General features: G+C 40.5%; 1 long non-coding RNA gene across 1 annotated transcript in view; it reads right to left on the bottom strand.

Annotated features, from left to right (window-relative positions):
* Positions 1-10,150, bottom strand: part of LOC116717762 (uncharacterized) — a 71,248-nt gene extending 61,098 nt beyond the window's left edge. Inside the window, exon 1 of the long non-coding RNA XR_004338801.1 lies at positions 9,891-10,150. This is a non-coding gene — a long non-coding RNA (uncharacterized LOC116717762). The remainder of the gene's footprint in view (positions 1-9,890) is intronic.
* Between the last annotated feature and the right edge of the window lie 4,033 nt (positions 10,151-14,183).

Consider the following 14,183-nt stretch of genomic DNA (forward strand, 5'->3'; position numbering starts at 1 on the left):
TTAAGCTGACATCCGTCGCATGTTTGTGCAGACGCCGTCCCGTGGGCGTGTGTGTGTGCGTCTGCCATTGGGCGACACTGGACGTGTGTCTTAGGAATCGGCTTAAAAGAAACACCATCCACTTGGACACTGCCTTGCTGCGACCTAATATCCTGTTGACCTAAGTTAGACAGCAGACAGCCTTGAGACACTTAAATCCAGCCGCAAACCCCGAGCAACACGCACATGTCTGGTTAGCTCACATCAAGGAGAACAGGGGGACCTTCCGGGCCCTCTGCCAAAAACACAAAAAGAAAAAAAACAAAAAAAAACAGGGGGCCGCGCAGCCTTCCACGCTCGTCTTCAACTAATCTTGCAACGCCACACCCTCGGTCAAGCCAGACACGGGACGGTGTTTCCCGACAGGCGACGAAATGACTGCACAGCTCATGTCGACAGTAGGAATTCACGCTGGCATTTTTGCACATGAGTTGTACAAGAAAAGCTGAACGAACTGATGTTTTTTTTAGGTAAATTGAGCGGTGGATGTCGCACGTTTGAAGATTATGAGTCAGATGCACCAGTTGAGCAGATTAACACTGAATCCAATTTGTCAAATTGTCTTACTGAGTTATTAACGATACAAATCCCGCCGGTCAAACCCTACCTGAAATTTTGTGTAGCTGTCAGATGAATGTCACTCAAATGAGTCAAAGAAATTTCAACGGTTTCATACTTGGTGCAGGTAATTTTAACCCTTAATTGTCATGAGTTCCTCATGGACCCATTGGATAACATTTCAACGCTTTGAGTGGTTTTTTTTTTGCACACAATGTAAACATTCATGTTGTATTAACAGAAATTTTACAGCATCTCTTAAGGTGTAGGAATATGGATTTTTTTCAATGAGGAATTTGTTTTTTACAGTAAAACTACAGTGATTCTTGCAGTTATGTCCTGTTTGTTTACACAATATTACTGTAGCGTTATATATAAGTATTCTGGAAACATTCTAAAATAGTATGAATTCAGTCGCAGTAATATCAAGTAATCGGTAAAAAAAAAAATGCCGTTTTGAGATAAAGTTCACTAAATATTTTGTGCATTTGTTGTATTATTAAAATTTGAGTCTTACCTCCATGACGCGTTTGAGATCCAGTCATTTCAGTGGATCTGTCGAACACGAAGCAAACCACTTCCAGTTAAATCATGTTGAAAGTTTTCAACAAACATTAAGAAACGGTTATTTTTGGACGCACCGAAAACTGTTTGTGTTGTTTTAGCTGTAAAATTACTCTATTTACAACAGATTTTTTATTTTTTTTTTTACTGTCAAAGCAAAGTACACGGTGTCCCGGTACATTTAGTGGTTTTCACAGTAAAGTTACCACGTTCTCAGCAGCGGGTATGAGAACAGAAGGGTTTGATTCTCTTTCATCATATTTTTTTTTATTTATTTATTAATTTTTCCAGATTGTGTGTATTGCGCTTCAACTCACTGGAGTGTGAAGCATGCTTGACATGAATGACGTGGAGGTAGAACAAGACAAAGCTTCGACCTGCAGCTTTTCACCCACGTTTACTGTATTAAACGTGAGCGTGTGTATTTGAACTGAAAACAAAACTGAATTCAACTTAAATTCGGTACTGTACAACCAGTTTACATGGCGTCACTGAAGGTCAACAAATTCTATAATTAATTTAAATCACAGTAATATTAACAGGAGAGGGGGGGAAAAGCAATTGCCACTGCTTTATTTTGATATGCAATGTACTGTTTAAGTGGATTTTTTGGGAGCTTTTCCTCCTGATCTGTTGTATTCATCTGTTCTACAATATTTAACATCCTCCAGTTTTCATAGTGCATTATAAATGTATCTGAGGTGCAGTTCCATCAATGGGTTTTCAGGTACTTCAACTGCAACCCCATAATTAGAGCATTTGGAAGAAAGTACTAGTTGTTTACCCTGTAAACAGGTTTTTATTTCTTTTTACAGTTTTAACAGTAAAATGATCAAACGCTGTTGCTGTTGAAGTAACGTACAGCGCGAAACTGCAGATTTAGTCATTTCCGAGATAAAAAAAACACCTCATTTTCAGATGTTGTGTACATCCATTGACATGACGTCGCTGATTAATTTGCAGGGCATCTCACAGAAATTCTAACAAAAACACGACTGCGACTCCATATTGAAAGCGAAGTCTACTTCATGTAACAATTAGCTCAGGGCAGTAAAATCTGGAGTTCATCTGCTCTATTTGTTTATACTTCACATTTTCTCCTCGGTTATTTTGTGCACAACAAACAGATACATCCCACCGGTTACCCTAAATGCATCCCTCCGACACCATTAGCCGGAGTATTTCCGTTATTTTTGCACAACATGAAATTAGTTGTAGATCCTTTCCTGTATGCTGGGGAGCATTTCAGGGAAGCAGCTATTAAACTGTTTTGTAAACCGGTCCGCGCGACCATTAGGTGACCACAACTATGAAGATTGGGATTACTAAATGTAGCGTTGAGAGAGTTCGGCTGGCCCACATGTCGTCTCGGTTGCGTTTCGCCGTGAAATGGATCTGGGCCCATCTCCCTCTTCGCTTCCCCCGCCCCATTCGCTCCACCTCTAATCCAACACATGGTGTCAGGTAGAGATTGTCTGCCTGCTCTGTCTGCAGCAGGTACTCCTGAAGCTTACCTCGGGCTCCTGTACCGACCGTGATCATTGGGTTTGTTGCCATGTGAACGCACACATCCATACCTCCCCTGTGCAATGCATAACCTCTCTCACACACGCAGGCACACGCATGCAGGCGCGTGCGCACGCAAACGCACACCGGGTTGATTTTTAAAGGGTCCTCAATCACAGCTAAACAACGAACTGATCAATAGCAGAAATGAGTAACAGCTTAGAGTGTTAACAGGCCTGCTTTTTTTTGTCACTTGCTTTATTTTGATCCATTTTTATCACAGAACATAATTCTCCCAGTGTTAGAGGGCCACGGGCCCCCGGCCGAGGTATTAATTAAAATCTAAATACTAAATATTGATTGATGCCTTATCAGGGCACAGCAGTTGGTCTGCAGGCTATTGATTTGGCCTGTGATTTATTATCATATTTAAGAAAAATCATTTTGCGTGATTATACAGGGTATTGGTTTTTTTTCTAGCAGGGATGTAATTCTTTTTTTTTTTCTTTCTTTCTTTCTTTTGTATGTCGTGTTAAGGATTGACCAGATTTCTCAATCGCGTTCAGAGATCACTGATATCCTTGGAACTCCCCCTTCCCTCCCCATCCTTCCCTCCCCCCTCGCCCCCTTGACTTCCCCTTTCACTCCTTTCTGGCCCCTGTCAGAACAGAAGCGCGTTCTCTCTCCCGGGCGGCACTTGTCACCGGGAATAATGGCTACTGGGATTACCTTTTTAATCACAACAAAAGATTAACAGATGGCATGAGAGCAGTTATTAGCAAAGCATCTTGCGCTCGTCAAATCAATAAGATGATTTGTAATCAGGGCCGCCGGAGCGAGCGAAAAGGGGAGCCGAGGATGTTCCCCGGCGAAGGCTCCTGGCAATCAGAGGCTATGCTGTGTAGCAATTACCTCTCCACCAAATAGGTGCTCTTCCTCCGCCTGCCTGGCAGCCCTCCAAAACACATGGCAGACTGATAGCAGCACGGGGCGTTAACACAGCAGAACACAAAAACACAGCCTGGGTAACCTTGTGTTTGATCAGGCGTTGTGGTTTGCTCTGCGATTTCATTTCGCTTTGCGCCGTTTAATTCGCCGGACCGCTCCTTGTAGTCGAGGGGGTAAAATCTAAATGTTTACACACGCTGTCGCTCGCTGCAAAACGGCGTATAGCTCATTAGCCGGTAGCCATAAATAAAGTCAGTCCGGGGGACGAAGAGGGATGACTACAGAAGCTAGAGAGAGAAAAAAAGGATTCCCTGTACAAATATTTCTCCCCCATGGAGACGGAAGCAAGGCAGGGGAAGAGAAGAGCTAAACGCCTGCAAACACACCACAGCATCCAGTACAGTAAACTCAGCAAGGTTTTTCATTTGTTCATCTCAATCAGCTTGGTCACTCAGAAACACCAACCTGTTCCCTAAATACTTTTATTTTCTGCCTGGAAGACCAACTTCCTTTTTTTTTTTCTTCCTGTTTATCAGTTTTAAGCTTTTAAGCTTAAGTTTAAAAGTCCAATTAATGTAAAACTTAAACTTATAAGTGTCTGATATAATTCAGTCCAGTTCTGCGCCCGCTCACAACGAAAGTCGTCTAAAGGCGCTTTGCGAAAAATAAAATCTTTTCAGTTCAATCACACATACATTTGAATCCATCCTACTTATCAAACAGTACAGTACGCTCAATTAATTATTCAAAGTAGATGATTTATTGCCCTTTATATCCAGATGTCAGACTAGATATTTTTATCTATATCAGTTTAAGCAGAGGTATCATCTTCAAACCAACCATGTTTTGTTTTTGCCAAATATTTGTTCATGCCTCAATAGCCCTTGTTTATGAGTATTACAATACAGCACTCCTAACTTTTGCATTTAAACATATAAAACACATTCAAATAACGTCTATCTTCACAAGATGCATAGCTTCTTCATTTCAAAATGTCCTTACAGGTCAATAATGATATACCTGCGAATAAACCTGTATTAAATCAGAATTTATTTAAAAAAAAAAAAATTATTGCAAAACAAAAACATAGTTCTCACATGTCCCCTACCTTCGCTGTGTGTGTTTTTTCTTTTTTTGCAGTCAGGTGAAGCTTTAACTCTATTTGCTGCTTTTACAGCTTGCAGGCCTTTTAAAGCAGACCTTTCATTAGTTGCACTGTACTGTATTCCTGGAACTAGTATGTACAGCTGAACCAAACACACACACACACACACACACACGCGCACGCCCCCACACCAACACACACACACACACACAAAAGACATCTCAGGAGAGAAATGCAAACACAGTTTAACTTGGCTGCTCAAATGGTGTGCCATGGAAAACTAACAGGACTTTAATATTTTTTTGTGTCTATATTTTTTTTGTTTGTTTTTGGTCTGCTTTTTGTGACTCAAGTTAACTTGTAATTCTCAAACGTGGTCAGAATAAACCGCACTTTCTGTGATAACGTGAACACTGTCTCCCAATTTGCAGGATGAAAAGCAGGAGATGAGAAGGCCCTGTGGAGGACAGTGGGGGGAGCTGAAAGGTCAATAGAGAGCGGAGAATCTTTTTTTTTTCTTACCCAACATTGTCAGAAGCTCTTCACACCGTTTCTACAAACTTTAAGATCTATTTCCATCTAAAGTTGCATTAAAATTTATATCCAATACCGCTCTCCCCAGCTTTCTGCTCTATCGATGCAATCACTTCCACTCATTTGTCAAATAATTCCAGAGAAACATCAGATTTCACTGTGAGTTACTCATAACGTGACGTTAAATTCATTTAATTTCATCAAATCAACTCCTCTCCAAATTGCATTTAAATTCCCCTTAGACGAACACACACACAACACACACACTGTCTATAAGCAAGTGTATGACTGCGAAGGAAGCAAAAATGTTGCTCCATATTTTCATTTACAGTCGCCCTCATGAGCATGAGGTCGCGCTGCAGTGTGGCACACACAGCCACCAGCGCACAGCTGTACGTCCACACAGTCAGACAGGGTAGATGTGCACTTACCAGGATTAAGCATGGCAAACGGTGCCAAAACAATGACGGTATGAGGTAACCGATGCTGTTTAAAAATTCAAAGGGCCTCTATTGAGCAGACACTGTTGCACACACACACCCACACACCCCCACACACATCCCTGCGCCACACACCGGTTCGACTGGCTGCTGCCCTCCTTCTCCTCCACCTCCACTTCCAGCAGCACATCTGGGTGCACAACTCCAGCTCCTCCGGCCTGGCAGTGAAAAGTGCGAGAAAATGTTGCGACGGCTGCTATTTTGAAACCCGTCCTGGGAATGTGTTTTTATGGAATTTTTGTATCATTTTGTGCAATTAAACTTGTAAAAAAAAAACAACAACAAAAAAACCCCACCACATTGCGTTCACAACACTGTAGATAGAGACACCTTCTCCCCTCGCGCAAACACACGCACTTATTATTAGTCACTTGTCGAGTCCCAAGGTCAAACCTGACGAGGAATTCCAGTGAGATTAAGTGTCATCATTGCGGCTTTAGCTCCTTTCTGCTCATTGTTCTTGGAAGCCGCATTCGAGGCTGAAATGGCCAACGTCTTGGTGCCATAAAACCTCTTCCCCTGAGTGTTTGGTCTGGTTTACACCAGGGATGTTTGATGCAGGACCTGCAGCTTAAAAATGTCAGAGTGATAACGTTCCTACAGTAATGTGCGTCCAACAAGTTTCAACTCGGGCAACTTTGATTCTACTTTCACTTTAGGAGACTTGTGGCCGCGTGGAGATTACTTTGCGTTTAAAACCACCAAACTGTAAAATTTGAGGATTTCTGCAGGGTTTGATACAGAAATTAAAGGCATAACTCTAACACACTTTATATTATATTATATATATATATATATATATATATATATATATATATATATATATATATATATATATAAAACTAGCTAAACCTGGTGGTAGGGCTAGTGGGGAAGTTCACCAGCGGGCATTTTTGCATCAAAACTGTAAAAGATTGACGAGGAATTTTAAAGCATCACAAGGTAATGACGCGTTATTGAAACACATTATTGACTAAACTTAAACACCAACTATAGAGACTTACGAAAAAGTAAACAATAGATATTTTTCTGCACTTCCTAATGACGTAATCAGCCAGTGGATCTTAAAACAAGCCAAGGCTGTTCACATTTAAAAGAGATTGTACAATGAATTACTAAATATTCTCCGGGTACAAAATTCAACAGTTTATAGCATTGATTTTTTGTGTGTGTGTGTGTGTGCATTCATTTATAAATCATATGTGAATCCGGTTCATTTTCAGAAAACCTCCATTGAAGCGGCAGACTCATCGCTGTGTCAGCCATCATCTACTGCTCTGCCTCTCTCTCTAAATTTGACACATCGCCGTTCGGTGGCAGGAGTGAGCGTTGTGTCGTCTCCGCCTGAAGTGCCAACTCGATGTCCAATTACGCCCCGGCAACTAATTTAATTACAGTAGCAGCGGAAATGGCTTGATTCAATTCATTTCGCTTATTCCCGATCGGGCCAGTCGGATCAAATTTGACTCATCTCAGGTACAGCCGCTTTTTATCTCCGGGCGTCTCGGCCGAGGCGAGATAAGCAACGGGGGCCTGATATGGTAAATAATATAATTTCTGGTTAGGCTCTCAGAATGGAGGCAGTAGATGCTGAGTCTGTGATCTGAGGGAGAGTAAAAACACTCCACGTTCAGTGCAGGCTCACAGCCACTTGCCACTTAGTGGAGCCCCAGCTACAATAGCCATTACTAATTCATGATGTCCACAATTATGTATCAGATTGTGTGCGTCTTACATAGTTAACTAAGAGATGTGTGGCAGAGTGCAACGCTACAAACCGTCTGGAAATAAAAAGATGCACAGTGCGTTGTTCGGTCAGGCAGCTTTGTTATTTTTTATTTTATTTTTTTATCCAAAATGTTAATTACTCTATTATTTACCCAAATAATGAGTCACAAAAATGTGGCCCAGTTTGTTGTTTAGATAAAAGAATAGAAGCCATTTAAATTAAAACTATACTTTTAATAATGTAAATGTGTGTGATGTAAAAGTCATTTCTTCTAAAATGAAGAAATGATTTTTCTTCATTTCAATTAGGAAAAGCTACCAAGGTTAGCTAGCACGAGCTATATGCAGAGATGTCCAACGTGTGGCTCTTGGGCCATTTATGGTCCTGAGGAATGAGTTTGTGTGGCCCTTAACCACAACTCCAAAGATTAAGAAATTAAACTACTTTGCTTGTTTTAATAAAAATTATTATTATTATTATTATTATTGGGTAAAAGTTAAAAAAAGGTCAGACTAATAAAAAATGTATCACCATAATTTAAAAACAAAATCATACTTTGACCAAAAATGTGTTCATAAATCCTGTGTAAAAATGCAATTAAACGTGGAGTGTGATCTAAACTCATTTAGTTTCACCCAAAAATTACTTGTAGCAACAATCTTTTCAACTCTCTGTGGCGACCTTGCTATACAGTGCTGATCAGTCATCTCAACTTTATTTATACAGCATTTTGTAAAGCAAAGTTTTTGACATATTCATTTTTATTTTATTTTTAAAATCCCCTTGGACCTCCTTGACAAAAACTCTGAGTCGTGTATAAATAAATAAAAAACACAATGAAAAATGCTTCTGTTAAATACCAGAGGAAGAAGTTTTGCTTGTGTGTTTTTAACTCTTCACCTGCAAAGTACAGGGATCTCAGGCATCATTTTCCACATGAAGACGAATTGTCACGTAAAAAGTTATACATTTTAACACTGTGAGATTGTTCAATTAAAAAAAAAAACCTGATCATTTTTAATGCAATATATGTAAAATATATTTTTTGTGTTTATTATTATTATTATTATTATTATTAACAACCCCTTTCCTTATCCTTAACGTTATAAACTTTAACACTTTTTTTTCTTCTTTTTTTTGTTCAAACCCAACAGAGTGTGTTGGGTTACACCCAAAACCCAACGCTGTCATGTTAAATGAACGCAGGCAGGATCAGGCTGTAAGTTCACCCACATCAGCCCAAAGTAAAAGCTTTTCACACAATACAGTTTGCGATTTCCCTCGCAACATTCCCACAGTTCAACTGCTAAAGTTCATTAGTGTGAAAATGAAATCCACAAACTCTCCTTGGGCTACCCTGACTTCAAGTGAAATGTTGAAACTGTACAGTGTTAAAGTTAACTTCCCCCCCCCTAATTTTATTTCGAAGCGAGCCAGAACGTTCGACTGAAATCCAACTCTCTTAAGAATAAATGCTGACACATGTATTAAGTCAATTTTTCCGATTTTGACAGGACTTCTCAGGTTTTTCCAGTAAATATTTGTCAGTCCGTTTGGGCACGGTAACTGTAAAATGTCTGGACATTTTCAGTAAATACTTCAACCAATTAAAGTCATTTTAATACCTGAACGTGTGTATCAGCTGGGGCAGTTGTAATATCTCCACACACCGAAACAACCTAGACTATAACTTGTTTCAAAATGCAAATAATATAAACATTTTATGAATTTGCATAAATGTGCTTTTATTAAAATTACATTGACCCTTGCAGAAAATGACAACCCTTCAAGTTATAGGACCTGATATGATATTATTATAATCTGCAAGTCTGAGTTGTCCATGTGTTACTAGAAATAGTTCAGAATTGGCGTTAAGAAGCAATGTGACGATAGACGCGCAATAACTAATAAAATTTGTCTTCAGAGATGATCATATTAATAAGGGGGGGTGGGGGTTCCCAGCTGTCTGATTGGTGCAGATGGTGCTCCGGGTTGTGCGCCGTTGGCTGCTACAGTAGCCCGCGCGGCGTGTGTTTGCGTGTGCGCGCAAGCGCGCGGTTGTGTCTGTAAGCGCGTCGGTTGCGGCGCCGCAAAGACCCCTGATTGGTCGCTTACGCAATCCTCACTTTTTTTTTTTTCTTTTTTTTTCTCATGCTGCGCAACTTCAGCGGGCATATGAAATGCTTCCCCACTCCCCGGAACACGCGTGTAATATCATGTCCCAGCGATGGATGGCTCCGTGTGGTAAATATTGAACACCCCCTCCACACACACACACGCGCACACACCCACACACACACACGCCAACTCCCCTAACTGTACACAGCGACAGTGTGAGAGAGAGAGAGAGAGAGAGAGAGAGCGGGAGAACAAAAAAGAAAAGTAAGGAATGTAAAAGTTAAATTACCCTCTTGGTGTCCTGCTCCGTGCCCGGCCTCCATCCGCTCTCTATCCGCAGTGGAAGCCAGCCTCAGCCTCAGCCTCAGCCCCGGAGAGCAGAGGAGAGGAGAGGAGCTGCTACACCCGCCTGCCTGTGCACTTTACGATGCAGAGAGGGCCAAGCCGCGCAGGCTTTTTTCTTACCTTGCCGCACGGATCCAGAGGGGGTGAAGTGGTTAACAACGGATGTTTGGGAGATTACGCGTTCCTCTTCTCTCCCACCCTCCCTGCCTACTCCCCCCCCCCCCCCCCCCCCCCCCCACTCCCTTCACCACCTCTTCTTCCTCCTCCTCCTCCTCCTCCTCCTCTTCCCTTCTCCTCCAGCAGCAGCAGCGTTTGGTGACTCTCTCGTTGGAAGAGTGAGTGGCCTCGGTGGGGCAGCCAAAACAGTGAGCCGCATCCGGTACCGACAGCATCATTAAACAAGGTTTTAGTTTTTGCTTTCCCTTCTGCTGTCGGCGTCGGAAATGCGCGAGTCTAATTGTAATTCATTAGCGGCGACAGATTTTAACCGCTGAAAGCAAAAAAAAAAAAAAAAAAAAGTAAATATTTTACGATTTTTATTTGGATTAGATCTCAATAATATTTTTTTGGGGGGGGAATAAAAATGTTAAATTAAACAACGTAGATTCCAACTCACTTTTAAGAGGCACTTAGGTTAATACAATTACTTAAATTTTAACTGTTAAGATTTTTTGGGATCATTTTATCATCCTATGTTCAAAAGGAACAACAAATGTAAAACGTGATATTTGATGAAGCTATGAAATGTTGCTGAAATAGAGGCATAACTATGGGTCCATAAAAACAAAATAGCTTTTCCAATATTTAGAGGCAAAAAAAAAAAAAATTATTATTTGTTTTCATCAGTACAGGGCTCAATCAATTGTTTAAAGATCTCCAGTTCTGGTTAGACTGGTCTCAGGGTAGTTGAATGTCTGCTGCTGCTTGTCGTAATGGTTGAAATATAATTGCAAAATCTTCTTTTTGCGCATCTTCACACGGAGAACACAGATTTTAAAATTCTCAAACTCTTTTAAAGATTGACTTTTCAGTGTAGAATTATCCTTCTAGATAAATATTGTTACATGTAATACAGACACTATAAAAATTGTGAAACAGCCATTTAGTGTAGCACTGATGGGGGCCAATAGTTGCACATTTTTCACAGCCCCTTAAGAAAAATAGGTTAAGTTAAGGGCCACCTATTTGTGCTTAGCGGCTAATAGTTAGCCGTCTGTGTGTTTGTTTACAGTCCTTACAGATCTTTTGTGTCCTGCCTGTTAGTGTTTCCTTATCCTGTCTTGTTCCCAAAATGCGGGCAGATAAATTAATTCAAAGAGACGATGCGTCTTCAACTCCTAAGCAAGTGTTGTCTGCCAGCTCCACTTAGTCAACACAACAAACCAATTCAATAACTACTTCCTCTTCCACTTCAAAATAAGAGCCTCCAACATACATAAAACTAGTGTCTAACTTATTATTTGAAAATAATACCGTAATGTTATTTTGTCAGACCAAATCAGCTTTGACTAAAAATATTGTGGCATTTTAACATTTGGAGATCATGTCCCACAACACTTCTAGTTAAAATCTGCCTTTATAAGGTGGAATGTGAATGTTTATATATATATATATATATATATATATATATATATAAGTTGTGTGAACATATGCCATCCGTTCACAGTAACTATCAGAATTAAGAACCTGGACCTCCTAATACCATTGGCATCGTTGCTAAATGGGAACTTTTTCAATAACAACTTTATTAGTAGGTTGTTTTGTTTTGTTTTTAATTCATTCAAAACAAAAGCCATACAAACATGTTTCTGTTACAGGCGGTGTAATAATAACAGTGGACTGATGCGACAGTTTTAGTTAATTTCTAATCAACATTTGAGGGTAAGATTCTTACTCATATAAAATGTTTGAAAATGTCATTAAAACTTCTGGAATTTTCCTCCCTAAACTTACGTAGCCTATGAAAACCTTTTTATAGCGTCTGTGAGTTCATTACATCCCAAACAGGATAAAACCCTATCCTAATGATTTTCCCTGGACTTTTTGGATCTCCCCCTCTAAGCCCCTCCTCCTGTGTCCACCCCGAATTAAAGTGGCACCTGGACTTAAATGGCACCTTACTTCCTTTCCCCCACGTTCCCTTTCATCATCAGCAAAATAAAAGATTAAGCCTGTACGGAGGGGATTGTAAGGGCTCTCCCTCTCTGAGGCATGGGGCGGTGAAGGGGAGTGGGGGGGGATCTTCATTCTGCTGCCTTTGTGATGATATTGATGATGATGATGGCCAAGTGGACAGTTTGATTTTTGTGCGGTGAGCTAGTTATAAAGAATCAATATTATATCAAGGGGGGTAACTTTGGTGATAAAAGACTCCGGCCACTGCGGCTATTCATCATAAGTCTGTAGCAAGCAGATAGGTCAAAAGAAATTATATTGCTCTAAAGAGTGTGTCTCCTTATCTCCCGGTACCAGGGGGAGTGGAGGACATGCCGATCGATACAGTATGGCTGCCGTGGACTCCTTGCAATTATCAATAGCTGATTTTGTCTTCCCGGGGCTGCATCTATTAATACCAGATAATAACACCCTCATGGACATATCCTTCCGAGGGGATGATGTGGGACGGAGGGGGGGGGAGTAGGAGTAAAGTTTGGTCTGCAGGCCGACCTTGTTGTCAACAGATTCGTCTCGCATGAGGCGAACACGGGGGAGCAGACGTCAAACAGACAAGAGGGACGGAGAGGATGGAGGGAAGCCTTAGGTTGAAAAGACGTTAAAAAAAAAACCCCGTTGTCTTCCGTCTGAAAAGGCGAAGAGATGTCCGGATTTCATTTTTCATTTTTCTTAGTGTTTAAACACAAGGCAGTGTTGTCTGTTCTATGCTCATGGTATGAGTTTCAATGTCAGCGTGTGGACTAAGTTTGAACAGGAGCTCTATACTGATCAGCGAGTTTATCAAACAGTTGCTCCAAAGAAATATTTTGATGGGAGTTCTAGGAGAAAGTGTTTCATGTTTCTTTTAAAATCTTCAGCTTTTGAAGGTGAAAGTCAGACGTTAACATGTTCACGACATACACAAGGTTAGACTATGCTCCCAGTTTATCAAGGCTCACAAGTTCTTAGTCACATTTAGATTTCAAAACACATCTATTCGCCTTTTTAGCAACGTAAACATGGGAGGTAACGTTGTCTTTGGGGGCTAATGATGTCGTCTTAGCTTTTATAGCCTGATTACAGCTAAATAAAGACAAGGACTTGTCGACTGCTGGTTAGGCCATTACATCAATCGCATCAACAACTTCTTTGACATTTAGACATCTTTATGCATCTTAAAGTAGATGTCCATTGTTTGGAGCAATTGCTCTAAATTTAAGAAGGAATCTTGGAGGTTCTGAGGCTAAAATTTGGACAAAAACATGATAAAGCGATGCATTTTGATTTAGGAAGTCAAAATTTAGTTATTTGATCGACCTCGATATGTAGACCTGTAGGCATCTTCTTGAACACCTGCGTCTATCGTTGTCTATTCTGTAGCTTCGTAGTATTTGTTTAGACTCAATTTAGACAAGATATGCAAGTTAAAGAGTTGCATTTTCAATGCATATTTCTGTGCTGAATAAAGGAACTGACCACCACCTGAAATAGCCACAGGAAAGACATTCAGGAAGTCCAGTGTTTGGGCCTGAATGTGGAACTTTCGGAGTTTGGGAGTAAAAGACAGACTCAAATATGACCAGGAGACATATTTGCCTTGACAATAATAAGACAAATGTATCTTTGTTGTGATCTTTTCCACTGTTCAGTTTTCAGCCACATGCTTCCAGCCTTTCTTTGAGTTAAATATAATTGGCTGACCTGACATAGGAAAATAATAATAATAATAATTCCAGATCTTTCCAGGTCATGTGATTGTTCCAAATTTAGCTTAAATTTTGAGGTCAGAAACCAGATTAAGGACCAGAAACCAGCGACGTGCTTTGAGTTATCAACCATGGGAAGAATATAACATCCCTTTGGTTACATTTGATCAACCGTAACAACTTTTCTGCCACATTAATCCCATCAGCAGCTACCCTTTTGAACTTTAAACTGCATTTTCACGTTGCTCGATATAGGCTTACTCACGAGTTCGCCACAAAAGAAACCTCCGTTAACGTCTGTTGTTTGGAGGGATTGTTTCAAATTGGTGGAGGAATGAGTTGGCTCTGAGGGAGAGAAATATTATTTTGCATCAGTG

This window comes from Xiphophorus hellerii, chromosome 3 (assembly GCF_003331165.1).
Source record: "Xiphophorus hellerii strain 12219 chromosome 3, Xiphophorus_hellerii-4.1, whole genome shotgun sequence".
Classification (NCBI taxonomy): Eukaryota; Metazoa; Chordata; class Actinopteri; order Cyprinodontiformes; family Poeciliidae; genus Xiphophorus; species Xiphophorus hellerii.